The sequence below is a fragment of the Ischnura elegans genome, chromosome 9, assembly GCF_921293095.1.
Source record: "Ischnura elegans chromosome 9, ioIscEleg1.1, whole genome shotgun sequence".
In the NCBI taxonomy this organism is placed as follows: Eukaryota; Metazoa; Arthropoda; class Insecta; order Odonata; family Coenagrionidae; genus Ischnura; species Ischnura elegans.
In genome coordinates, this window is record NC_060254.1 from 24,550,845 (window position 1) to 24,578,823 (window position 27,979).

Consider the following 27,979-nt stretch of genomic DNA (forward strand, 5'->3'; position numbering starts at 1 on the left):
TAATACCCGCATTCGGCAATATACCTGGGAATACATGTTTCTGAATTTTCCTGCTATTTTAAACAGCAGCGTTATGCGTTTATGAGTCATTGGAAAAGGCCGTACTTCTCTTTGAACTGAATAAATTTCTAGTAAAAATCTGCCTGTAAACCCATAAATAAATTCGAATCCTTGAGCAAATAAATATATAGTAATCTCATAAGAAAGTAAAGTAGCTCATAAAATACTCGTAAGGCTGAATAAATATATTTTTTTGACGTTTTGGGACTCTGCCATTAGATATCATCGGATAAGTATGAAACGTCTTCCGCATAGGACTTGTAACTAAAGGGGGTGGGAATTTTATACCCCTAACAATTGTACTCTTCGGTCGTCAAGGATACAAATTTTTTTACCATTGGCAAAGTCTAGGCACGTAGATATGGAGATATGCTTTGGCAGCTTCCGACCACCTGCAACTGTCCAGTTTTTATACCTCTACGATTAATTATGTATGCCACTCACCAACACTGAACTTAACTTTCAGCATTATTCAAACGAAATATATAGCTGAAATTGACGGTAAGAGTTGGAGGAAATAAAACTTTTGTTTTCACATGGTGTTTTATTCTTTCCATCCATGATTTCGCCACAGAGTAGCATTATAAAGGTAAAGAGCCCAGGAAAAATGGATAATTTCTGAAGTTTGTGAGACGTCAAGAAAATGTTAGCACAGACAGCCCTTATACAAGTAGCAAGGACACGGTGATTCTATTTCACCACGTTTTAACTTCGACCTAATTTAAGTACGACGGTCAGTTTTTTGAGCAACGAGGTGTGGTCGCCATGTGATCTCCGCTATCTCCGGTCATCGCGAACTTCTACTTGGAAGACTTTGAGGGAAAAGCACTTTCTTCGGCTACCATTCAACTGAAGAGCTTTTTCCACAATGCGGACGATAACTTTGTTATTTGACAAGATGGAGCGGACCAACTTAAGAACTTCGTACACCACTTGAACAGCCAGCTAACCAAATTTCCCTTTACCATGGAAGTAGACAAAAATGGTCGGTTACCTTTTCTCGACATTCTGATCCACTGCCGGAAATGTGGTAGATTGGGAAACAGTGTCTACGAGAAATCAACGCACACCGACCTTAGCCTAAATGGAAGCACTCATTATCCTCACTCCCAAAGACGATCGGGTTTGTCCACGCTATTTTATCGAGTGAGGGCCATATCCGACGCTGATAGCCTAGCACTGGAGATTAAAAATCTCAAGAAAACATTCTGCTTGAATGGCTACCGCAAGGAGGAGATTTATGGGGCCCTAAAAAGGGCCTTCAGCGATTGAGAAGGAGAAAGGGAGGATAAAGAACGACAGGACCCAGAAACAAGAGCCGGGATACCGCATATGTCCACGGTTTTCGGCAAAATATCCAGGATTTTGAAAAGAAATGGAATTAAATTAGGGATGGGTCGAATAGTAGATTTCTCGAATTCGAATATCGAATTCGAATATCAAATCATTGCTCGAATAATCGAATACCTCGAATTTCGAATACCTCGAATATTAAACGATGAATGTGAAAATGTTTGACTAGGTCGCCTATGCAGCAGGAAACCCAAGATTTTGGCGAGTAATTGTGATTGACTTTAAGGGATTCAAACAGGAATTTAGCTGATTAATGGAATACTTTAATTTTATGTAAACAATAGGGTAGTTTCCTTCATTAAAGAAAACGGAAGGCATTGTTTGTGATTCGTTACCCACCATTACTGTATTCATAATATACAAATTATTTCGTTCTAGAAATACCGGTTTAGACCAATGGCAATGGTCAATTTTACCTCATTTGAAAAAGGCCAGATTGGTGCCTATGCGATGCCACTCCACGTGACATCACAGGGACCTAGTTTCTACACGAGAGGATCGGAGTTTTACATCGTCTGAGGTTACCAATGCATGCAAGAGGCACAGAGCTCAGGGAAACATGTCTTAATAATCACACAGTCTGTTTGACAAAGTATTAATAATTCTTATTTAACCCTCATATGGATTTACAAATTTAGTTACGTCGTTGGATTATCGGCGCCGCAGCGGCGCCGCGTCATTTTTTGCTATTATCTTTCAAAGTTAGCCTGAATTTACAAGTTTTCTGATTGATAATGGTAACTACATATATTATCTTTATTTCTCACCGTGTTTTTCTAGATTTAACCCATTCTTGTGGAAGTTATAACAAAAAATCTTGAACGCTGCATTCTTTTCCATTTTTTGCCGTAATACTTTCTATTTCTGCTCCCTTTGTCTATTATTTTCGAATGAAAGTTTTAATTTTGTGTGCAATGGTTGTTTGAAATATTTTTTCTGATAGGCAGTGCTGGACTAACCCCGCTTTTTAATTTTTATATTGTTTATATTTTTATGTACTAAATACTAAAAATGAGTACCGAATAAAATTCGTTTATGCCCATATCACATAATTTTTCTTCACTGCGTCCACCCATATGTTTTATCTTTGCAGTGTATACAGAAGGATACGTTTTTAAACGTTAATAACGAAACAGCTGTTGTTGAAGTGGGAAGAGACGAGTGTTACTTTCGTGATTTTTACAGGATTCTGGCGATCAAGGCAAATCTTACGAATATTTTGGGAGCTCATAACCTGCAATTAAATAAATAAAGTCCTATAGGTTTTGAAATATAACGAATATGGGATAGTTTATAGCGTCGTGTCCAACAACCCAACGCCGCTTCGGAGGTTGAGCTAGGAGAGCCGATATTTTTTTCCGACCGCGGAGCCCCATTCCCTCACTGAGGACGTTTCCTCAGGGATAGACGAGTAAATGCGATGCGTGGGAGTGTACCATGTGAGGTTTTACTCCTGGATTGGTGGGAAATCCAAGAAAATAACTTCTTAGAAGTATGGGTTATAGGTGGTAGGGAAGAAGGAACAGGTGCCTATTTTCTTTCGTCCAGCTCTACGTTAGGGACTGAAGGAAGAATGTTCTGGGGTGACAAAAATACTTTTAAGCTGGGAGGACTTCCCTCACCTTTTCTTTCCGTAGCGTTTCACTCACCCAAACATTGAGACTATCCATACCTTCCCACTAAGCTTCCTTATTCGTCATTCACCACCTTCTTCCCCCCTCCCACAAAAGTTGATTGAACTTCTCTCCGCCCAATTGACCCACCCGACCTGGACCTTCTTGGAATGAAGGGAGGGCCACCGCGAGGCGTTTTGACAAGGCTTTTGTCCCCTGTCCCTCATGCAGCGATGGAAAGATAAAGAAAAAGCAGGCTATTGTATGTAATTGTCTCCTTGCATTCCCAACCTTTTTCGCGATAAGGGTTTTCTACTCTTACCTGGCCTAACGATCTGGGTATTCCCTGATCCTTGGCAGTCGACACACTACCACCCCTTCACCTCAAAACAACCTACCTGCCATTCCTTCTCCTTTCTCCTCCTCACTCACCCCTACACGTTACTAAAATCCCAATATCTGTGCATTTGAGTACACAAAGAAACAAAGAATATATTTACAAATTCTCACTCCACGGCAAATTGTCTATTCTCCTCTTCATCATGAAACGATTTTTACCATACTGAACTAATGGTCAGGAAAAAGAAATTATTTTCTATCACACAGTAAGTTGGGTAGTTATCTTGATTTCACCCCGATGGTAAATTGTCACGTTATTGGTAATTATATAAACGTCAGCAATTGACTATCGTAGACGCAAAGGTATATTTTCGAATGAGAGGTACAAGACATATAACAGTAACCGTGCAATGTGTTCTTCACGGTAGTCGGTGAAACCTCTGAATCTCCTGGCAAGTTACAGTTGCTCATTCAACGAGAAATATTCACACGGTGATAAGGAAGCATTATTCTACGAATTCGGATAATGCATTATGTTAAAATTTTCTTAGAATTGCTGCTTGGTGTAATTCTAAACAGAGTAACACTGGAATTTACTCAAAGGTGACTATCACCACGGAGGGTACGTGGACGCGGAGCGGAGGTGCCCAAGCAAAACTAAGACGGATGCCATGGAAAAACAACCTAGCTTAGCCATGAGTTTCTATGAATAATTCTTGCAAAAAGATGAAGTTTTGTCCATGGACATTACATCGAGGCAAACATTATGATTCTTAGTGAAAATAGAAAGCAAAATTGGTATAGTAAGATTTTCCTTTTGTTTAACAATTTCATTTTGTTTATAAAGTTTAGAAAATTAAATAATAATATTATAAATAGATTATAGCATTTCATACGAAACATAATTGCTTTGACATCAACATTGAGAGTGCAGTCCACGACGTAGCGACGAGGAAATACTGAGCGCCGCAGCGGCGCAGTAAATCCAACGACGTAACTTTTTTCATTAGAGGCCAATAAAATGTAAACTATTGAAACTATTCAAACAAAATTTTATATGTAGATGAAAAAAGCAGAAAAAATAGACTACTGAAAATTTCAAAACGATCCATTGGAATGGAAAATTTTTACACCACTTTTAAAACCTCGAGCGCCGCTAAGGCGCAGATAATCCATATGAGGGTTAAGCCAAGCGCTACCAGCTAGCATGGTACTCGGCTACCTGCTATCTTCCTGCGTCGTAATAGCGCTCACAGCCTCGCCCCAAGGTCACCTCACTTGCGGCAGCGGGAACCAGAACGACGTCACGCGGAGTTTTTCCCGGCATTCATCCTTACCCGTCGCGTTTTTGCGCGCTTGAAAATTTTCACTTTTAATTTAATCGCGAAAAATAGATATCGTCTTATAAAACTCTAAAAGCGTTAAATACGTACTTCAAGAGTATTAATATTTCGATTTAGGCAACAAAAAATAATATGAAACCACCCTATTTGAGCATTACGCCAAAATGCTAAGCCTCCGTCGTATTTCTTCTTCTTCCCGGTACTTATTTTCCTGCGTAAAATGCTTAAATAAAGTCATAAATATGTCGTGTTTGGTCTTATTCTTTTTTAAATTATGCGCACATTACTGATATTTCAATCCAATAAAGGTGTAATAATAATTGCCGAAAGTCATTGTTAGACACCTTTCGGGCTAGTAGATGACTCATGCCGCAGTTGACCTCCAGAAAGGGGGAAATTCGAAGCAGGTAGGTAGAAAAAGGTCAGTGGGTGAGAAAAGGGGGTGGGCGAGAGACACGTTTTTATTTTTCTCGCGTAACTTGATATTTTTTCGAAGCTAAGGTGTTTGTAATACAATCCCTGCGCGAGCTGGGATCTTTTGTTTGATTTCGGAGAAGAGGACATCGTCAAGAGTGGGTGAGGCGAATGCTGAATGGAGGGGGATAGGAGATCGTGGGAAATGCGCCAATGTCACTATCCCACGGCACTGAGTTCCTCCCTATGGTAGTTTCATCTCCTGGGGAAGATTCAAAATAAGTGCCTGTCGTTATTAGCCACAAAGGACACATGGCAAACACCTCCTTTCATTTTATCAAAAGATGGATGCGGGAAAATGGTCAGTGGGGAGAAAGAGGGAAGGGTGAAACGCGATTCTATTATTTTCCGGTAACTTGATATTTTTTTCAAAGCTGAGGTCTTCGTTATAAGATCCCTGCACGAGCCGGGACCTTTTGTTTGATTTCGGGGAAGAGGAAATCGTCGGAGGGGGTGAGGCGAACGCTGAATGGAGGTGGATAGCGGATCGTGGGAAATGCGCCAATGTTGCTATCCCACGGAACTGAGGTTCTCCTGATGGGGGACACCTGGGATTTTCGGATTTTTTTCATCCGATCAATTTCGGTTCCCCACGTCGAACTCTTTTCACCGCTTGAACCCGCGAATTTGATGTATTTCGTCAGCTTGCCTAAAACGGCGCGGCATACACTAAACGACTAGAGTTCTCATTTTTCCGAGTCAACTACCAACGACGTGCGAGCGACAGTGTATGACGCGAAATTCAAAGTATTCGAGGCATTCGAGACGGTACCTTTGGCATAACTATTCGAGATCTCGAATATCGAATACTTTCTAGTATTCGAGGTATTCGAGTATTCGCGGATACTATTCGCACATCTCTAAATTAAATCCTTCTTCCGGCCTTGCACTAAAGTTAAGAACCAACCAGCCAGAGCAAAGGATCCCTGTGGCCTGGCAACACGCGGAATATACCAGATTTCTTATGAATGCGGAGATGTTTACTTGGAAGAAACTGATGGAACAATCGCAACGAGAATAAAAGAACATCAGAGGCATTTCAGGCTATGTCAACCTGAAAGATTTCCGGTTTCCGAACACAGCCTCAATGAAAACTATTCTATTATCCCGGGAAAAGAAATATTGGGAAGGAATTACTAAGGAGGCCATAGGAATCCGGTTATTGGAAAATACTATCAATAGAGACGGCGGTTACTTCCTGAGCAACAATTGTAAACCCGTCCTGCGATGATCACGTCCGACCAAAACTAAGGACCAATCAGAGGGAACCTGAGACCATGGCACCGGTATATTAGGCGACCACTTTCCAAGCCACGATATTCAGCCCTGATGGTGGAGTACGACTCGTACCCCGAAACGCCGACAGCCATCGAGGAGATTAACCGGTGGAGCACCCGAGTAATCTTCACCACCAGCATACGCCGGAAAAGGGTTCAGATTGTTTTATAACCCTTATTCGTGACTCAAATCACCAATGGCGGTACTGAAGGCAGTGACGTAATTTGCCATTATGGCCGACGCATCAAGGATATTGTTGTGATGATAACATGATAGGTGTAATAGGACGAATCACCGAATCACTGCAAAAATTAAAGAAAAAAATATCAAGGAAGATTTTTCTTGGCTTTGAGGAGATATTTCGATTCCTAGGGGCAACAAAAAATAGCAGTTGAGATTAAGGAATTAATAAAATTTAGCAGAAATATCCTCTACTACCTCACGGCGATTACTCAAAGGGTTCCAAGTGATAATGTATGGCTCCCATAAATACGCGACTGAATTATAAAACATTATTCATAGCAGGCTAGAAAATAAAAAAGTGCAATACGTCGGTTACCCAAAGTGCACTAAAAAAACAAACCACCGTCCTAGTAAATGGTGAATTGTAGAAATGAATGGCAACTCAAAGGTATTTTACATGAATACGAATGCATAAAATATGTTACTTACGACGTTATGATAGCTTAATACCAAACACATAATTAGAATAATCAGTTAAATCAAAAAAAAAACAATGATTTGTCAATATGATCAATGTTATGATACCTTAATACCAAACACATAATTAGAATAATCAGTAAAGTCCCAAAAAATACCAATGATTTGTCAACGTGGTTTCCTAAGAGAATTCCTTGGTATCCTCAGAGCTCTACTTCCGAATTCAGCCGATAGTTGGCGTATTGCTTGTCTGAATTCTCGAGTACAATTCAAGCCTCTCTCGAAGTAAATTTGTGCCCGCGTGCCAGGCAAAGTCTGCGATAACGCAAAACCACAAAATAGTTTCATAATCATGTCATTTAAATATATCAATTTTGGGTCTCGAGCCAACGTGCAGATCACCAGAGGGTTGGCAGCCCTGTCCAGGGGTTGTGGGCATAGAGGGATGGGATATTTTTGCGTTGGAAAGAGCAAGGGGGGTGGTTTTGTGGAGAGGAAAAGGGCGACGCCTCTTCAGTATACTCAGCGGACCCACTCAACGGAACGCAAACACAGTCGCTGAATCGGAAGGAGGGACGAGCGGTGGCAATACTCCACCATTTGGAGATTTGCCTAACCTCCTCCGGAAAAGAGCACGAGTCCAGCAAATAATGTATATTATCCACGATTCGAATCATACATGGATCACTAATCATGCCGCAGCAAGGAAAATGATATCTGGGGAAAATTCCAATGTACTTTCTTGCAAACAATTTTTTAGTGTAAATCTTTCTTCTTTCACAAAAAAACGAACGTGTAAGGACAAACTTTCGAAACTTAATAAATTCATCATCTACGTTTTCATAATATCCTATTAACCACACATAAGATGCACGGCAGAGGATGACCTACCATTTGAAGAATCACTTGACCTGCTCCAGAAAAGAAAAGGAATTCAGCTAATGCATAATCCTTCACTATTCGAATAATAGTTTTGCGGGCTTTTGCAGAAGACCCTGGATAGAACAGTCCAATGGTGTTCCGAAACAGGACTCTCTGTTAATCCAGAGAAGAACAATCTTGTCCTCTTCACTAATCCATTATCTGCACAGCGGTGTACCCAGGATCATAACTAGGGAGGGCAAGCCAAGTTGTGACATTTTAGCATGGATAAAGTGAAACCAACGTTTTAAGAAAATTATAACAGCGCTTCTTCAATTTATGAGATTATTTCCTTGAAAAAAAATAGTTTTAGCCACATATCTTATACTAATACATATAATTTTTCGTGCGTTTAAAGAAAATTTGTTACGCGGCAACCGTGTTAAGTTTAAGTCGGGATAAATACTTGACGAACGTTTTGGAATAAGGCTCTTGTAGTCACCTCGCGCGCCGAGGATATTTTATTTCGGTCCGTTTGAAGGCTTTAACCGGATTCAAACCCGGTACGTTTTCAATAATTTCCCAAGCTTGAACTCAATAAGATACCACGCGTTATATGCATAATAAAGAAAAAAATAATTCATAGTAAGAAATATTCGGAACCGTCTTCATCTCCAACAGCGTTAGTTCGACAGAACTATATGTTAAGAGAGATATCTTGCCGAACGTACAGGTATACGAATTCATTTTTACCCCAAGCAATAAACGACTTTGATGCATGCTAGGTGAAACTAAACACGCTCGTCTCCTATCATTATTTTTTGTTTGTTTTATTGTCAATGGCTCGTGTCCTCTTAACACCCCCGCCACGAGTCTATTTAGGTCGCTTGCGAGTAGTTGTAGATGTAGCCCATCTATTTAGTGGGAGAAAGTGAGTACTATTCATCTGATCCTTAAGACATTTTGGAGTTTTAATCAGAATATTGACCTGGTTATCCCGAATACCGTTCTATTCTTCCTACATCAATTTCGCCTAGCCTTCGCCTTCATGAACCTTGCGGAATTGTAGTTGGGAAGAGTATTTCATTCTCCTGGATTACCTGTCATTTCCAACGAAGTATGACCAAAAGATAATTTTCATATCATTTTAAGGTTAAATAATGACATATCGGGGTAATTTAAGACGAACGAATGAAGGTTATCCTTCATTCTTTATGTACTTTGAGGTCAGACAGAAACGACAAATAAAGCAAGATATTTTGCCGAACGGATAGGTATAGTAACTAGTTTTTTCCACCAAACAATAAACTACCTACTTTAATAAATGCCAGGTGGAACTCAGTACACACGCACCCTGTATTTTTTACGTCTGGTGTCCTAATGCACCCCGTCACACGTCCATTGAGGTGACTTGGGGGGTAGTATGTGGACATTGATGTAGATAAAATGACCTTGAATTACAGACGAACCCTAACAACCAAACAAAAACTTGATAAGAGGGGCGAAAGTTTATTTAATATATCTATATGAAAGTTTCTCAACTTGTATATCCGGCAGGGGTTCAATATATTGGATCATTTCACGTATCCTTGTTAAACTAGCTGCGTAGAGAAGATGCAGGGCCAAGCGTAGCCTTTCCATTCCCTTCCAATACCCCCAATCCCTGCTAATTGGGTCAATCTCTCTACACACCCTTCATAGGGTTTAATGGATCGCGTTCACGCATCAAGACAGCAAAAGAGGACCCTCCCTCGAGGGAGACGCTCCCTGTTGTTCAAATATGTACAGGACACCTTAGAAACCGACACACGCAAGGCTGCATCTCATTCCAGATGTTTACCGAACACCACGCCGCAATATGGTAAGCGCTGAACAGTTGGATCGGATGTCTTTTACCAAGGGAACTGCTATAGAGGAGATCCATTCCCATCTCATATAAGGTTGATTTCTGTTGCCACTTCAGTCGCATTTTAATCGGTTTTCAAAAATGTATGTGGCGCGGTAATGAGTGCAATGCCATTTACTTTTTTCCAATTTTTTTCGGTATAATTTTTATGAATTTCAAGGAACAGCATTGAAATTTGAACATCAGTTATAAATTTCATAGATTACATCATCATGAATATAAATTTCGGTTCACACCCCTAACTATGCTATATTTATCCGTGAAACACGGATCGATTTGTCCGTCAGCGACTCGAGTGGCGACTTTTGTAAATCCATTTAAATGCGTGGTGGGTGACAACACATTCAAGATCCTCTTTTATCTAACATTTGTGCTTTATACCCAGGAGGTAAGCATGATTAGCTGCAATCGGTTCCACAATTACGGATAAGTTTTTAAGAGAACACATTACTCCCATTTGGACGGTTTTATTACACCATTATTGTAAAATATAAGCCTTATTCATAATAAACTTACTAAGCGAAACCATGGAGTTGAAAACGAAAGAAGCAAAATTTGATTACACAGCAGTTTTAAATGGCATAAATCGTTTTAAGATAGTCATTAGTTGAAAGAAGCTCAAATTCCTCTTTGAAATAAGCCAGTAGCAATGAAGTTTAGTTAATTTAGTCCATCGAGAGATGGTACTACTGGAGTCCTCTAAAATTAACTTCACGATCATTGAGAAATTTGCGCTGCTATTGATGGACATGTCACTAATTAGCCCAGTTCGCAATAAGAGAAGTTGAGCCAAGCAAAAATTGTGTGTGCGGGACTTCACTCGTTCAAACTTAGGGTATCATCTGGCAATTCTCCTGTCGTTCAGAAAAGGCCTTTATCAACATCGGCCTATATCGTTATAATAAAAATGTGTGTACTCCACAGAAAATTTTAAGGACTAATAAATCAATAATTAAAAGTAATAATTAATATCCGAGATCTAGGAAAATGTTGATCTGCTATATGTAACCACAAAATTTTACGATTGCAGTAAAGTATGAGGAAAACAATGAGTCATAAAACATGGCGAGAAAGAGGGAGCCTTTAAGACTTTAATAGATATGGTTCTATTCATTGAAGCAAGGCTAAGGGGACGATTGAAAGCAAATCATAGAAGGGCGCAAAAATGGGAACAGTGCAGAACCTCAGCTCCCTCGGAACCATTTCCCATTGGGATAAAAAGTCCTCACCGAATAAAATTTATAACATAAAGAATAGAATCGTATTGTGCACGATTATTTGCGGAGACAGTCAAAACTTTGTATCAATATAAGTGCTTCAATGAAATTATTCCACCGGATAAAGTAGGTTTGCATGGAGCATATCGAAGATTACCTGGGACTGTCTTCCCTCTCAGCTTGGACCTCCCTTTCGATTCACTGTAAGGCCTACTCCCCTTCATTCTATGAAAAAATTCTATTCTCTTCCTTGTTTACCCAACATTCTACCCTCCAATACTGCTTTCAACATCCTTCTGCTAAGCAGTCGCTTTATCCATAGGTACCTTCGGTCTCCTTTATATTTCATCTAGAAGCTACCTCTTCGAATCCACTATGACCAACACTTCGTCGTTCAGCACTATGTCCAGCACTTCCTCCTCTGCGTCCATTTCACCGTCTCCATTCTACTCTACAGCCCACACCAGGAATGCCAACTTCCAAAAAATATTGGGGGGCCCAAACCGGGGATCTTGCCCAGGGAAATTTTATAAGTAGCGAGTTTTAAGTTTTTTAAGCATTTTACAAGAGTCATATGATCAACATTAAAACCCTGGTAACTCAAATCTCGATATCTGGATACTCCGGGGAAAATCGACAAGTCCGACACAATTTTTCCTCATACCCATAACGAATTTTTGAGGGGGCTCGGGCCCCCTCAAGCCCCAAGGAGTCGGAGCCACTGGTCCACACCCATGTGATCGTGTTAGACCATCCTCTCATCGGATCTCACCTGCTCATTAACACATCATAGGCTAATGCAATGCTCTTCCTGATGTCTGAAGTTGGGAGGGGATACAGGCCAAGGTTATGTCCAAAATGGCCCGTGTAAGCGTACCTCAACCGGTGTAGTACTTTAAAAAACTTGATGCGTCAAAGTAATAAAACAACGTATAAAACTTACATACAGAGCATTCTTTTCTACGGTAATGTGGCAAGGCCGATGCCACCAGAAGAGAAATCAGGGCTGGAAGCTTTCGGAATAGGGTTTTATAAAAGAATGATGAAGATGAAATGGGTGGTTCGTGTTACTACTGCGGACATTTTAAGAAGAGTAGGAGAGGAGCGAATTTTGATAACAAGGAGTATTTTGAATAGCGTGGGCAAATGACGGCACAATTCAGTCAACCAAAACGCGAGACACGATGGAATAATAAAGATTTTTGTTGAAGGACATTTGGAAGAAAGGAACGGCCGAGGTAGACTACGGGTAAGATAAGTGATGAAGGAAATTAAGCAGAAGAAATATGTAGGTGTTAAAATATCAGCTGATAGGAAAAATTGTGTTGAGAGCTGCGTGAAACCAATCTTGGTATTAATAACTGTCGATGATGACTTAAATAAAAATAGTAAAAATATTCACTGAACAGAGGCTTTTTGCTGGAGGCGGTCCATTCATTATAGCGAGCAGTACCCTTCAATATTAAGATCGACAATTTCAATTCGCCAAGAAGGAAGGAAGGGATGGACCGACACAGTTCAAAGACCCAGGTAGACTATTAGACCCTCCATCACCCATCACCATGCCAACGCGTCATCCCCACTGCCAATTAAACTGCGAAAGGGACATGAGAAAAGGCTTCCAGCAGAAGATAAGATGCGATCAAAGGTTTTGAGGGAAGCGTTGTCCCGAAATGGGCGGATAGTAAGGTCGTCGGGGAGAAATCGCTTAGCACAGTTCGCAAGAGTTTCTGCGTCAGCAAACGCAATGGACGAAGATTATCTCCGGTAGCTCGAGGCGGCTTTGTCGGGTCCACCAGAAGGAAGGCTGAGAAAGAGACAAAATTCCTCAAATGGTGGGTAGCATGAAGGCGATCCGTCTGCACTGGGGTTATCTATCACAATATTAAGTGCATGTATCACTCACACTCTCCCGATGTTTTGTCTCGTGACTCATGACTTTTGACTCATGTCTCCCGATGTTCCTGACGCAATGCTGGGGATATTTAATTATTTCTAATTTTTTTTTTTTTATAAAAAATTTGGAATGAAACCAAATATATATGAGATGACCTTCGCATCATATTTTATAAAAAATAAATAGAAAAATAAAAAAACAGAAACATATGACACGCAATAACAACAACTTATAAAGGACGCAAGGCAAGATTGCACGCACAGTGGCAATAGGGTAGTTTCCTTCAACAAAGAAAACGAAAGACATTGATTGCGATTCGTTTTATACCATTAGTGTATTCATAATCTACAAATTATTTGGTTTTAGCAATCCCAGTTTAGACGAATGGCAATGTTCAATTTTAACCGCATTTGAAAAAGGCCAGATTTGCGCCCATGCGATGCTACTCCACGTGACCTAGTTTCTAAACGAGTAGATAGGAGTTTTACATCGTCTGAGATTACCAATGCAAGCATGAGACACAGAGCTCAGGGAAACATCTCTTAATAACCACCTATTAAAACTGGCTATGGTCAGAAAGTTCCCTTCTTTTGATAAGGTATTAATAATCTTTATTTAAGCCAAGCGCTACCTGCTAGCAGCCTGCATCGCAGCGGAGCACACATTATCCTCGCCCCAAGGTCACCTCACACGGCGACAGAGGGATCCATAATGACGTCAGACGGGATTTTCCCAGCATTTATACTTAGCCGTCGCGTTTTCGCGTGCCTGAAAAATTTCACTTTCCATTTAATCGCAAAAAATAGACATCGTCAATTAAAAATCTAAAAGCGTGAAATGCGTACTCCAGGAGTAATAGCCTTTCGATTTAGGCAATAAAAATATAATAGGAAACCACCCTATTATAAAGGAAAGAGGAAAAAAGGAGGAATTTTTAGGGAAAAGGAGAGTGAGCATCTGAATAATATCGTTACAGCTGATGTAACGATTCATAATTGGGGTTTTTAACATTGATATTTTGTCGTCAATCCGTATACAACGGAAATCCATATATTTCTATGCTTTAGCCAAACATTGTCATGTATATTTCGCTTTCATAGTGCTGTAAGTTGAATTCATCTTTCGCTGTTGGCAGGCATTTTGAAATTTAAATATAACGAAAGTTGGAGTGCCCGGAGATGGATGGCCTTGGACAAGTGGTTTTCTTGGAAGAATTATCGCAGGTACATCGCAATCGAAACAATTGAAAAATTTGGGGTTAAGTGAGGTAGAACCCTCCAAAATCCCCCCACTGGCTTTATGCCACGGCGAAGGAAGCGCCAAGGGTATGACATACTCTCCGTTTACTCTTATTCGGACAGTTCGGGGAACGTTTATGGAGTTCGGGAATCTCGGATAGTATTCGGGAAGTAAAGGGAGCTCGCGAACGCTTCCTCTATGCAGCAGCGCTCTGGGGCAGGCGCCTGATATTACCAAGGGTATGCAACCGAGTCGTACTCTCAGCTATCAGCATAGCGTCTTTTCCAAAAATATCGATCTTCATACGCTCGATCGAAAACTTTCATCCATTTTTTCCACAAACAGATATCTTTTTTACACAAAATTTTCACACATACTTGTTTATCTTTTTTGACATTACACAAATTGTGTATATTGTATACCTTTTGTATTGCAAATGTTTATCTACCATTTTTTAATATGCTTACATTAACGCTATCGAGGGGTTAGGTGGAAGAGGGGACTTCTTAGTCTCAACCTCGCCCGAATAAAGGCATTTTATTAATAATTACTCTTCAACAAACACGCATGAGAGGACATTTATTAGATTTCTGTGCGTTTCTAGTACAAAGCATAACAATTGCTTTCCCGCTCGCAACTTAAGCATTCAAAATTAGAAATATTTCACCTATTTACGACCCAAGATGGATCGAAAATTTTAATTTGAATACTTCTTGTCATAAATAACAATCTTTCCTGTAAAACGTGATGGCTTGTTCAGAAATAAACTTGCCAGTACATTGACAGTCGTAAGAAGAAGATATGCTGGTATTATTTAAGCAATATTCAATTTTTAAATTAGGACTACATATTTAGATGAATTTTCTTTATGGAAGTGATGTAAGGAAGATTTATGGAGCACGGAAGTCAAGGATGGAAGAATTAATAAAAAATTCTTTAAAATACTGACTTGGCATTATGATGATGACCTCGTTAAGTTATACTATAATAAACTTATCAGTCATCATTGGGAATCTCAAAGCTTCAATATGTCTGATAAAAATCAAATACATATAATTGAATGCTATCCAATTTTACCTCATGCTTGATGATTTAATATTTTTAATAATCTTTTAATGTATCTAGTAATAGAAACCGTATTTGATGTTATAAAAGTGTTTTTTTTCAGGCTTAAACTGGCGAAGTTTTCAAAGTCATTTAGTTTAAAGATGCTGGTAATTTTTCAAATTTACTTCAATTTCACTTCGTGACCACTTTTAGTATATTTTTACTATCATTAGGGAGAGCAGGGTGGTATTCGTGTGGTGAAGTGGTTTTGTGAGTATATAAATGATATGTAATATGCAGGGCGAAGAAAAATTGTCACGAATTTTTAACCCAGGATGGCTATTGCAAGTATGAACCAAAATCAACAATGACATTTAAATCGAAAACGCACCATTTTCAAACTACAAAAACTTTGAGCTAACGCTTCGAGTGGCCGCGAGTTTGCCCTATTGCCGGATGCTCTGGACAAAGGCAAAAGCAAATGCAGGCAAAGAAGAGGTGGAAATATCGGTTCATTTGGTGGATTCGGTTGATGGGATTTGATTCGTGGCAATGAATCAGTTCTTTAAATCGTTCACAATGAACCGAATGAACCGTGGGAATCTCGAATCCATGTGAAAATCGAATCCATATGAATATCGAATCCATCTGAATCTTGAATCTGTGTGAATCTTGAATCCGTGGATGTATGTATCCATGGAGAATATGTATCCCTTATGCATGCGTAATCAGGTGCGGATTTTTTCTGGAGGGGGGTAGCAATTACTGCGGTAATTTTCTATTTATTTATATGTGAAAGTTTTTAAATTGAAATTAAATTATTGTCTCTCCGAAAAACACAAAATAAAACGAAAGTAATGATAACCGTGTTAAAAGTCTTGTCATTTTTTAAGCGTCTGGGGGGGGGGGGGGGGGGCGTGTCCTCCCCCAAAATCCCCCTATGTGTGTAATATATTAATCATGCTTGAATCTATGAGAATCTGTCAACCTACTGCATTTCAAAAGCTTTTATCATACTCTACGAAATCCGTGTGTATTTAGCTCCGACGCACTAAAATATATACCGCATATTCCTACTAGTCAAATCAATGGTGATTATGGTGAATAGTTTATTTTTATTGCCAACCTGTATGGCCAATCGTCATAATCTAATGATAATTCACCGCCTTTCGTGGGTGGCATCAACGCAGTGTCTACTTCCATCACCTATCCTGAGTAAAAATTTGGTGTCGTTATTTTTCACCATGTGTAATTGTACGCATTTTGCACTTTAAGATGACATAATTGTCTTGACGTTAAGATAATACATAATGTATAGAAAACGATTTTAAAATTTAATTAATTAATTTTACAAAATTGCCAAACTTATAGTCAACTGATTCAAGAAATCCCATGTGCATTTGTGTTGGATCTCATCACCAAGGTGCGGTTTCCTATAATAATTCTCGCGCGGAGATAACCGAGGAAAGATCACGAAATTTAAGCAACGCCCCGTCATGGAGACGATCCAGTGCGGAGTTCGCGGTTGAACGAGAGGTTATTCTTTCGGCGGGAGATGAAGAGCGGCCGTGGGAAGGGGAGGAGAAAGGGAGAAAGTTGAGAGAAAGGGATCCTCACTCGAGAAGGAGAGGGTGGAGAAAGGAGAGGAGAAAGTGAGCAAGCTGAAAGGGGATGAAGAGAAAGAGAAACGTGAGTTGGGGTGGAAGTAGGGAAGGCAAGCGAACGGTTGCGGGAGAGGAGCTCACTGGTTCGATAATACGAAGCCACCTTCGACGGAGGCAGTTATATTTTCCTCCCTTGGGAGTAATTCATCACCATTATTTTCTGTGAATATCGCAGCACCATCCAAAGGTGTTATGTAATGTAAACTAACTCCCCCCAGTAATCCAAAACCAAACTTTGGGTCCAATCACTGGCAATGAGTTAGTGAAATACAATGGCGTGATTTCCAAAAATCTCGGAACACATCTATGTCCTCTTCTAGACGTGAAGCGATCAAGTGCACTATTACTTTCAAATTGAAAAATATAGCTTAAATATCCCACGAGCTGGCGCGTCTGATATATTTACACGCCCGCGGGCGTGGCATACTTTGTCCACGGTATATGCATTGATATAATAACACTCGATTTTTGCTAAAATTTATCTTTATTTGTAGAAATTAGTTCGAGCTTGTACATTTATCGGTGATACAAATACAAAGCTACACAGGTGGCACACGGCCGGACGCGCGGCGTAATTTATAAGACCCGAGTGTCGGGTTCCTCTTGCCGATATAAAAAAAATTGCTACAATACTTTATGCTTTAAAAGCTTGCGCCAAAGATAGTCAGAATGAAATTGTAAGAAAGAACCAGGCCAGTCAAGAAAAGCAAAGTACGAGGTACACGGCCAGTCGCGCGGCGTACTTTGCACGCTACGTGTGTCGGTTCCTCTTGCCGACCCAAAAATAAATTAGTTAGAATACTTCCAGCTTTGAAAACTCGCACTATATGCAGTCAAAGTACATTATAAGAATACACGAGGCCAGGATTTCTTTCTGTGGGGGGCACAAGCAAGGCCGTGTCCAGGATTTTGTTCTGGGGGGGCAAAAGGATACCTCGTAATACAAAACGAACCCAATGATGATGGGGCTTTATTAAAATCTTCCATATTTTTAAGGTTCTGGGGGGGGGGGTCACGTGCCTCCCTACAGCCGCCTATACACGAGGCCATTCTAAACCAAAATGCAACGAATTTTCATTCGCTCTGAGAAAATATTCAAAGGGTTCGTGATAGGAGTAAATATTTATCAGGCACTTCTTAAAAGAGTTCGATCAAGACACATTGTTTTCTCTTTCTTCGCACAAGCGTTACATCAGCGCTCAAGCATTGAACAGAGAATATCTGGTGATGCTTAAATTAATGAGCGAATAGTGGTTCGAGAAATGAAAAATAATTAATGTTATCCAACCCTCCATAAGAATAACCTGGAAAAAAGCGTTCATAAATGCAAAAATTCCTTTTATAAGGGCCACTTAAGCGCACATGGTAGCACAGGTTTTGATGTATGTGTGATGTCGATATCTCGATGTAAACCTTTATTTAATCTTTCATAAACACAAAAAATTGACTAAAAACGGGGTCCATCATTTTGCAAAGTCTCAGTTACAAATATAACAGCCAAATCGTGAAAGTTGATGGGAATTAACAAAAGCAAACGTTTTAATAGCTTTTTGGAGGTCGGGTTGCATTGCAGTACTAAAAACTGTGTTTTTAAATATGCTGGGAAGCAATGAACAGCTAATGAGCAACAAGTTTAAATATGCGGAATTTCGGAAAAAAATCAATGCGGGCAATTTTTGTAAAAGTTGATCAACTTTGCGGCCATGTATTTAGGTTTTGCAATGAACACAAATAATTCTGCACTAATTGCCGTGGTGCGCCTACCAAGGGGTACGATAAACAATCACCTGATAAACGACCAGGCTGTATGGTCCCCGACTGCCTTAGCGCTGCCGACGGCGAACGAATATTGAATTAAATGCCCAATTGCTGCAATTGATTCGTTTTCACTCCCCTACGAGTCCTAGAGGGCCACCTTTCACACGAATCACTGCTAAAAATCTTTATATTCAGCCAACGAGCCCTCATGGACCACTCAGTGACGGATAATATTCCGGATTCCCAAGGCGCCTTCGAAAGCTAATTAATTTCCGCGCACGGGCAGCAGCTTGACCATCTATCTTCCGAACTCCAACCTCCCTCCAATACCTCTCCCCAGTCCTTCTTTCTCACATAAAGCCAATATCGAAGCCCGATTCCAAACTATTTCATCCCTCACCACACCAAAATACCCTGCACGCCGCATGAAGGCGTTTGGCAGGGAGTGAATTTTCACCGGCAAACTTACTCACTCGGTTCTCCAACCCATATGTTGATTTCAACAGTTGAGGGTGGTACTCTATTCATACTAAAGCCTGAACTACATGATACCTCACCTTGCGTTAGCCTGAAGATGCAAGCGAGTACATGAATCTTGGACCAAAGCTAGAACGCTAGAAGCTACCCTCCTCTGAATAACAAGATTCTGAGTAGGATCAAAAAGTAGTAGGACTGAAATTCTGTACCGCGAACGGAGCTTTGGAGGGAGATCGGATCACTTGCGGCAGCTAGAAGCTTCACTACGACAATGCACCGTTCCACACTGGGCTACCTGGGGGAAATTTCTGGCCAAAAACAAGGTTTCCACATTGATTTGAATTATCGATTTCATCCCACTGTGCCGGTAGATTAAACTAGTTAAAAACTAATTTCAGAAACTTCTCATTCCTCAACAGGACTACAAAAGAGTGGAACCAGTTACCTGAAGAGTTTTTTAATCCATATGTTGTAGTATTCAGACATTTAAAAATAAATGTCATAGATACGTACGTATAATAGCCTGCCTGCGCATGGTCACAGATAATTTATAATATTTTAGCATATATTTTTTTATTTTTTTATTTTTTCCTGTTCCATGATGAGTCCCATGTTTACGTCGCATGTTGCTTTCCATTATTTTACGATCCGTAACCTCACTGTGCCACCAAGCAATAGTCAATACGCATGGATATATGTAATAATAATACAAGGGCAATTTTTTGGAAATCGCAATAATAGAATTCACTTTGTTCCTTAGAGAAAAACGCATTACCCGCAAAAGTATTTGGGTAAGCCGTGGCATCCTCCGAGAATCTTCCCGCAAAATAATTTTCCATTCTTTTGTTAGTTTTCATCAAAATGATTCTTCCTCGCACTACCTGGGATATCAGAATTATTTAGTCTCCATACGACAATGAGAGTGAAAGAGCGCGAGGCGATTAAATATCGTTACCAACGATACAGAAACGAAAATTTTAAGGATTAAAAAAGCGAGCGAGCGTTTTTCGCCCTCGGGGAGCCACAAAAATCGGCGCAGCGGGTAAAACGTACGGGCCACTCCGGGGAGCAATTAAGATTTTCGGGACTAAAGGGGAAGGCATAAAATACATTTGCACAGCGAACGAAATGATTACGAGATGGGAAAGCTTTAATGCCTAACGAGTACATAGGAGTAGTGCCATTTTAAACGATACCAACTTCTAGCTATTTGTGAGTATTGTTTTACAAAAGTTAACTTTCTTAAGCGTTGGTGTATGTATTTTTAAGTGCTACAACTATAACAATCTGCTAGATAAAAAACTTAAATTACCTGTAATATCTTAATTAAGACCCCAATAAAGACTTAATATAATTGTTGCGTATGATAGTCTTCGTTTTGATCACATGATAAATGTTTGTCCAGAATTACATTTAAATCACCAAATTATCTTTCAATCAGTAGCACATTTTCTTGATAACCATATCAACGGAATTATGATTTATCAAATCAAAACTTACTGCGTGCATAGATATAATTGAGGGGAAAATCGCTTATGAGGGTCCATAATTGATGTGTGTTGACTATGATGAATTGACTAAGAGGCTTTAAATGAAAGTGAAAAAACAACAGATATTTAGGGTGGCGTAGCAATCAAATCTACCAGAATACCTTCTGTATCCGTAGAGATAAACACTGTATTACTAATATTAAATTACCGTGTGCTATTTAGTGGCATTAGGGTGGTCCAAAAATATATATATTTATTAAGGGTTAAAACTGAGGATGAATTTTTGGCGCGGTTTTATTGGAAAACTAGCAATCCAGAAATTCAAAATGATTGCACAGCATTTTACCATGACGAATCGCGTTTGAAAATAGCGGATGTATGTTTACAATGATTTTTTTCCGTTAACGTTGCTCTATTCTATCTAATACGAGAATTACAATCCCTTACAACCAACATTATCCCTCTTAGTGACCTGTGACAAATAATTCTCGATATTGCGGGGACAAGCCAAGCACTAGGTTGTAAGATACTGAGAAATGGTCGCAAAAACTGTAAAATAACCCTATATAGTAACAATATCATGAAACTCAAAGATGTTGCCAATCGTAGTGTCTAGAAGGGCATCTACTTTATGGAAGACTTCATTCCAGAGAAACAGATGAGCAAAAGTAATGAGCGTGAATGGCAGCAATAGGTACAAATTGTACTCAGGATTAGTTGGCAAAATTTCTCTCTATTAGGGAAGGGTAGTGGTTGAATTTTCAAGTTTCTATGAGCAATTTTTTATCAATACAAATTCAATACTGTCCCTACGAACGTTAAAATTTGTCACCAAAAGTATTTTCAGGGACTAATGATCGCAGAGCCTGCCGTAAAAACAAAAAACTTGGATCGTCCCTGTGTTGTAGGCGATTTAAAATAAATGCATGGGAAATTTTCAAACGCGATTTGGCATGGCCAAATACTGTGCGATCGAGCCAATTTTGCTGTTACCTATTTCCTAATGAAACTTCAGCATAAAGTTCATCCGCACTCGCGATAAAAAAAACTTTTTTGGACCACCCGATGGAGTCGCCTGCGGATTAACACGACGTATAAAAATTACACTTAAGGAAAATAATTTGATTTCGCCAGAATTTGAACTTGGAATCTAAACACTTGAACTTCTACCAGCTGTTCTAAGACAGCCAATGCTGCCGGAGATTAAATTCCACTTTACAGCATGATTTTTCACAATGTGCCACAGTGTAGAGGCTAGACCCAAACTCTGAACACAATCAATATATATATTTTTTAATAAAAAAATTTGACGCAAAAATATGTAATATACACTGAGGCACAATGTGGAAAATTGTGCTAGCTCGTGGAATTTGATCTCCGGCAGCATTGGGTGTCTTAGAGCAGCTGGTAGAAGTTCAATTGTTTAGATTTCAAGTTCGAATTCTGGCGAAATCAAATTATTTTCCTCATGTGTATTTTTTATACGTCGTTTGTATCCGCAGGGGACTACATAGGGTTGTCCATAAAACCTTTTTTTATCGCAAGTACGGATGAAATTTTCGCTAAAAGTTTCATGAAGAAACAAGTATTAAAGTAAAACAAGTAGCAGAAAAGTTGGCTTGATCGCACAGCATCTGATCATGCCAAATCGTGTTTGAAATTTTCCGGTATTGAAAAAGGTTTTACAGCCAGTATGTTTTCTCTAGACACCCGAACTTGCACTTTTTATCACCGTTCTCATCACAATTTACGATTTCCACAGCTTTGCATGAAACAATTAACTTTTTACGTAGTCATTCGCAACAGTGTTAAGTCATGCACCCCAAGGATGAAAGTCGCAGCGCACGATAACACAATATTAATCAGTGGACTGTGTATTCTACGCCGGCAGTTCCACACTTTGAAAATCACAACTCACCTGATTGCCTGGGTCTCATCCAATGCTTCCTCTGGGCAGCGTCTGCTCGAGACCCTGATATCACAACGGCAGAATGGCTTATGCTCCAACAACCAAAAAAATCACACATCATTGCCCACGCGGGCGCACAGCAAAACAAGTGAGTGGTGATTTGCAACCTATGCACGATCTTTTTCACGAACAGATAGATCGCCGGTCACGTATGCTACCAGTTACACCTCCAAGCCATCTTTTTTCAAAGCGAATCTCAAACTGAGTTCACTAAATCCACTCTGGCACAGGCGGCGGAGGTCGTGCTTAGTAAGCCCCTCGTATTTGTTACACTGAGTCTGAGTGGTGTAATCGTTAAAGAGCCTAACTGGGTACACCAAACCGGCAGAAAGGTAACTCGGGTTCAAATCCCGACCGAGACAAATTATTTTTTAACGGTGAATTCAATCAGTGACTTATACAAATTATGATTTTTCCACAAAGAAAAAATTATTTACCAGACGTAGATGTGAGCTTTGCTTTTTTTTCGTTCCTCTTCACTTCGCGGTCTCAGCATATGATTTTTATCCGTGGAATTACCACACCACACTGCGTTCCAATCAGTCTTACGAATGGAATAAATGAGATATCTACAGAATCTTTTTTTTATTTTAAACTTCCCGACGAGAATATAAGGGACTTCTAGAAATTTCCACACTTTTAAAAAATTCCTTCTAGATCTTCGGCACCACCTGGGCATTTCCACGGGGGCTTACACTTTGTCAAATCAACAATGGAGCCACGAAGCGGAATTTTCCTCAAGCATTCCCTGTCCTTCGTTCCTTGAACTGGAAAGAGAAATGTTTCGCTCCACTTTTTTCCTTATTCGCCCGCTCTGCGAAATAAAACCCTTACCAATCTCCAGAATCCCCTTGCAGGATGGAAAACTTGTTAGATATTCCGCAAACAAGTTCGCCGCCTGAGATTTAATAAACTTACCTAGGTGCTTAAGGGAGTAAAAGCTTAACGATCAACAACTGCGACTAGCTGAGCTAATAATTCCTTTCCATATTATGCGCTCGCTAAGATTTACTTCCAGGCCCTGGTAAAAAAAAAAACCTTCTGCAATTGCATTATATGGGATTGCGTTGGCATACCTTCATTTATGAGCTGCTTACCGTGATCTCGCGGTGAGAGTAATGTTAATTAATCCTTAACAAGTTTTCGGCAAGGTTGCGCGATTGAAAATAAATACGTAAGTTTTCCACTACATTCTCTACATTTTCAGCATTTACTAGCGACGCTATTAGACGCAAAACGCAGAATTAAGCTATTAATACTAATACAATTAACCAGGAAATATATTTTTCAATGGTCACCTTTTCCGGCAGTTTTATTCCACTCCATTTCGTATAGTGGCACTTTCATTCTGTTTACATATCTATTTTCTGATATCAATTCTAGGGTGCATGTATAAATAAATAAAAATTTTATGATAGGATAGCTTTCATTCGTATTATACTTCAAGTTTCTGCACATAAAAACTTTTAACGTTATTCAGAACGGGCGTTAGATTCAACCCCATGAGAAAAAAATATTTTTCGCTTAAAATCAAGCAAAAATGTTAAATAGTAATTTTAATTTTTTTCCCATAAATCTTTTCATTGAAAAAATGTAGGGAGAATTTTGTCTCATATTTCCTGGTTTTCCGCTCAATGAAAGGCTCGCAGACAGAATTTAGTATTTCAACGCCTCAGGAAACGACTTCCTTCCATAAACGAGGTACCGGCGAAGGGTTTCCTTAAACCTCGGCATACATGCTGCCTTTTACCCGATGGCATACCAGAAAAGCATTTTTGGAATTACCACTAGTTGGCAAAAAATCACTGAAATTACCTTTTACTGATGCGTAATACTTGACCCAAAAATTTGACGTACTCGACTTAAAAATTTTCATTCCTTTTTGAATTTTGGGAGAAAAATAAACCCGAAAAGTTGGAGTACATGGGCCAAGCTAAAGCTTAAGAGAAACGGTACATGGAGGTACGTATGTTTACAATCAACATAGCGTGAATATGCCCCGTTAGTGAGTACACACTAGATGCGTTGCTTGGGCAAAATATTGGTACCAAAGCCAAAATGTTGTCTTTAAGATGCATGAGCATACACTTTCAGGGTCTGAGATTACGATAACGCAAAGAGTAGGGCTTCGTATGATTTTCATTACACCCCAATAGAGTACATTGCAACGCCCATTAAACCCCCGCAGAGTAAACCGAAGACGAAAGGCTACAAGACTTTGAGAAGAGCCTCTTTAATAGGACGAAGCCCTTCCTCTTAGCCAGTCTGATTTCCTAGCGTATTATTTGTTTAAGACTTACGAACGCCGGAATTCCCGCGGTATTTGGATAAAACTCTCTTCACTAACCTGTACCTCAATCATGAAAATGTTGACGACGAAGACTCCTTGAGATTTAAAAAATTATTTTTCAGACATTTTCCATATCTTTCCTCGGACCACAGCTCCAAAGAACGAGCTGCAAATCACGTCATAAAAACATGACCAGCGTGAAGTCCAGTTGTCCACGTTAATGTTAGGACCAACTATCAAATTTTTAAATCTATGAAGTTACCCATTTCTTTACTAACACCAAAAAATGTCGATATGACATCTGGGGTCAGATTTGACTCGTATCCAGGTTTATGAAGGCATCCATATTTCAATGCGTCATTTATCAGTTTTTCTTGGAAAAATCTATTCTTAGCTATAATCAACACTTCCCTTCGCAGAAAAATGCTTCACCGCGGTACTATTTCTCAGAATGGGGATTGTTAAATTTACCTTAACCCTTAGTTACACGCTAAGCGAGCATTTTGCCGCATTTTTCGATAATTCAAAATAGCGAGTTTACTGCGTGCAGATCACTTTCGTACTCTATTTCTGTACTTTTTCCTTTACCAAGAACATTATCGTCTCCAATTCCTTAAGAAAATCTAGTCTTAGTATTTATCAAGTAATTTGCCTATAATTATGCTTTATTTTTGTTTATAAATGAAATAGAAAATTTTGTAAAAGTGGTTTAATTATTAGAAGTTATCCAAATGCGTTAAAATACCCTAAACTTTTTATGTATATTTAGGAAAACCAAAAATATAAAGTGCGGTAAAAAAGCCCCAAGCGTGCATTGTCGTTATCCTCGCGGGTGCGTGTAGCTTAGGGTTAAGAAATATGTAGCGTAGGAATACAAATGATTAGGATCGATCGCTGTTATTGTACAGAGAAAATGCCACGTTTAACAATTTTCGTATAAATAACATCTTAATTCTCGTTGGGACCTTATCAATGCCCTTGACTTGGGGCATAAGTGACAATGGACACGCAATCGAACATCTTGGGGATATTAAATGCCGCAGAAATACCAAGTCAGAGATACTCTCGTACTGCAAAAGTGAATGCTCACTCAATCGATCCGCTAACATTCAGATACAAGGATAGATACTACACTACAAAATTGTTGATAAACAAAAAATTCCGTAAAAGGTTAATTCACTCATAAGTTTTAAAGACGTATTTTATCGAGATCGATAATATGAATATAAAGTATTAAATGGATTCCATATTTATAGCAGTTTCAATGGACAAATAATGAAGAAGCAAATAAACAAAAAATGAAGAATGACACCTATTTGAACAAAACTTCATCTCCTTCAGTGTTAAAAATTTCGATTCATTTGCTCAATTAGCCATCTTACCTTCCGCTATATTCCAGCAAAAATTTTTCATCCTACTTCTCACATTAACCATACCAGGTAGTACATAGGTTATGTAACAAATATTAATGCGCCGCTAATCCACTATTTGCCTTTGGTACTGCAAAAAACAATTTGATATAGGCTTAAAGAATCGATATTATATATCCAGTGAACCTAACTCTTAATCTTTGTTAGCTGATAGGAATCAAAAGCATGCGATATTGAGCACCTTGACTCACATCCTTAACCATGGGCCACGGACATTAATATTAAAACGAAAATGTAAATCCATCTGAGAGCGAAAAGTTTTCTTTCCAGTTTCGAGGTTGGATGTTATGAGCGCATTGTTAAATGCGGGAGCTTTAACTGCGGATCGTAAAAATTGAGAGAAATAAATTATGAGAGAAATTTTGGTGCAAGGCAGCTTTTCGCGACGAGGCAGCGAGAAATTAACTTGGATAATAAGATTGGGAGAGAAAAATAAACAGCACCGAGGAAAGCCGGAGAGGAACTTGAATTCTGCTCCGCACCCTTAAAACACACCAAAAACCGGAGGGAATTCTGGGTATAACAACGACACTTGGGGTCGTGTTGTAAAAGAAATAAGAATAAGATGAGGTGATGGAGACAAAGATGAGTTCTGACACACGACCGAAAGAAATCTGTCCATGAATGGCGGATGATTCTCGCACGCGACCATCGTTGTAAATTGAAACTTATTGGCAATTTTCCACAAAACCTTAAATAATTTTTTTTTTCTTTCCTCTTGGCCTCAATTTTTAACGTTGACTACCATATTGGGGTGTATGTCTTTAAGAATTCAATACAACATTTTTTGTCTACGCTTCGGTACATTTTTATACGTTCTTCTGGACTTTTTTCTGCAATGAATATGATTTATAAATTACAAGCTCGACACCCAGAGTTGTTCGGGAAGGAAAGTACCCAGAGAAGAGGGAAACCTGGACTTAATAATTCATGGTCACATAGTAGGATTATCATGTTTTCTCTTTGATCGTGTCGAGTGGTGTGCCTACCTGGCAGGATGTCCAACGCAGAAGTTGTATGACGTGACGTAACAAACGGTGAATAGAAAACGACACGAATGACGCAACCGAATGACGCAACCGCAAACGCACTACGGGGTTTGAGAGTATGAGATGCACATATTTATTAACTTTGGCCACAATCCGTGCAGCCATATGGAAACACATAGCGGACAGACGAACAGGCATCCTTTTTTATCTTCTTCTTTCAAATATATAAAATTCTCGTGCCACAGTTTTTGTAGCCAAACTCCCCCGAATCGGCTGGACCTATTCCTATGAAATTTTGTGTGTGTATTAAGTAGATCTGAATAGAGGGTGCAAACTATTTTTCATTATTCCTCAGAGCCCATTAGGCCCTGGATTGGGCCCTGATTAATTTTCATAAGAAATATATGTTAAGTTCATTATTAATGCCTGCAGACCTTTTTTCTTTTGCGTATTTAAATTATTGATAATTATCACATTTATTTTAGACATATACCATTGGAAAAAAAGGAATGCACATTATTATTCTTGGAATCGATTTTTGATTTCCACGTGATTTGCGGTGAATTTTGGAAAAACAATGCATAAAAATACTGACATTTTAGCGTTTTTGGCTTACTCTCCCCTT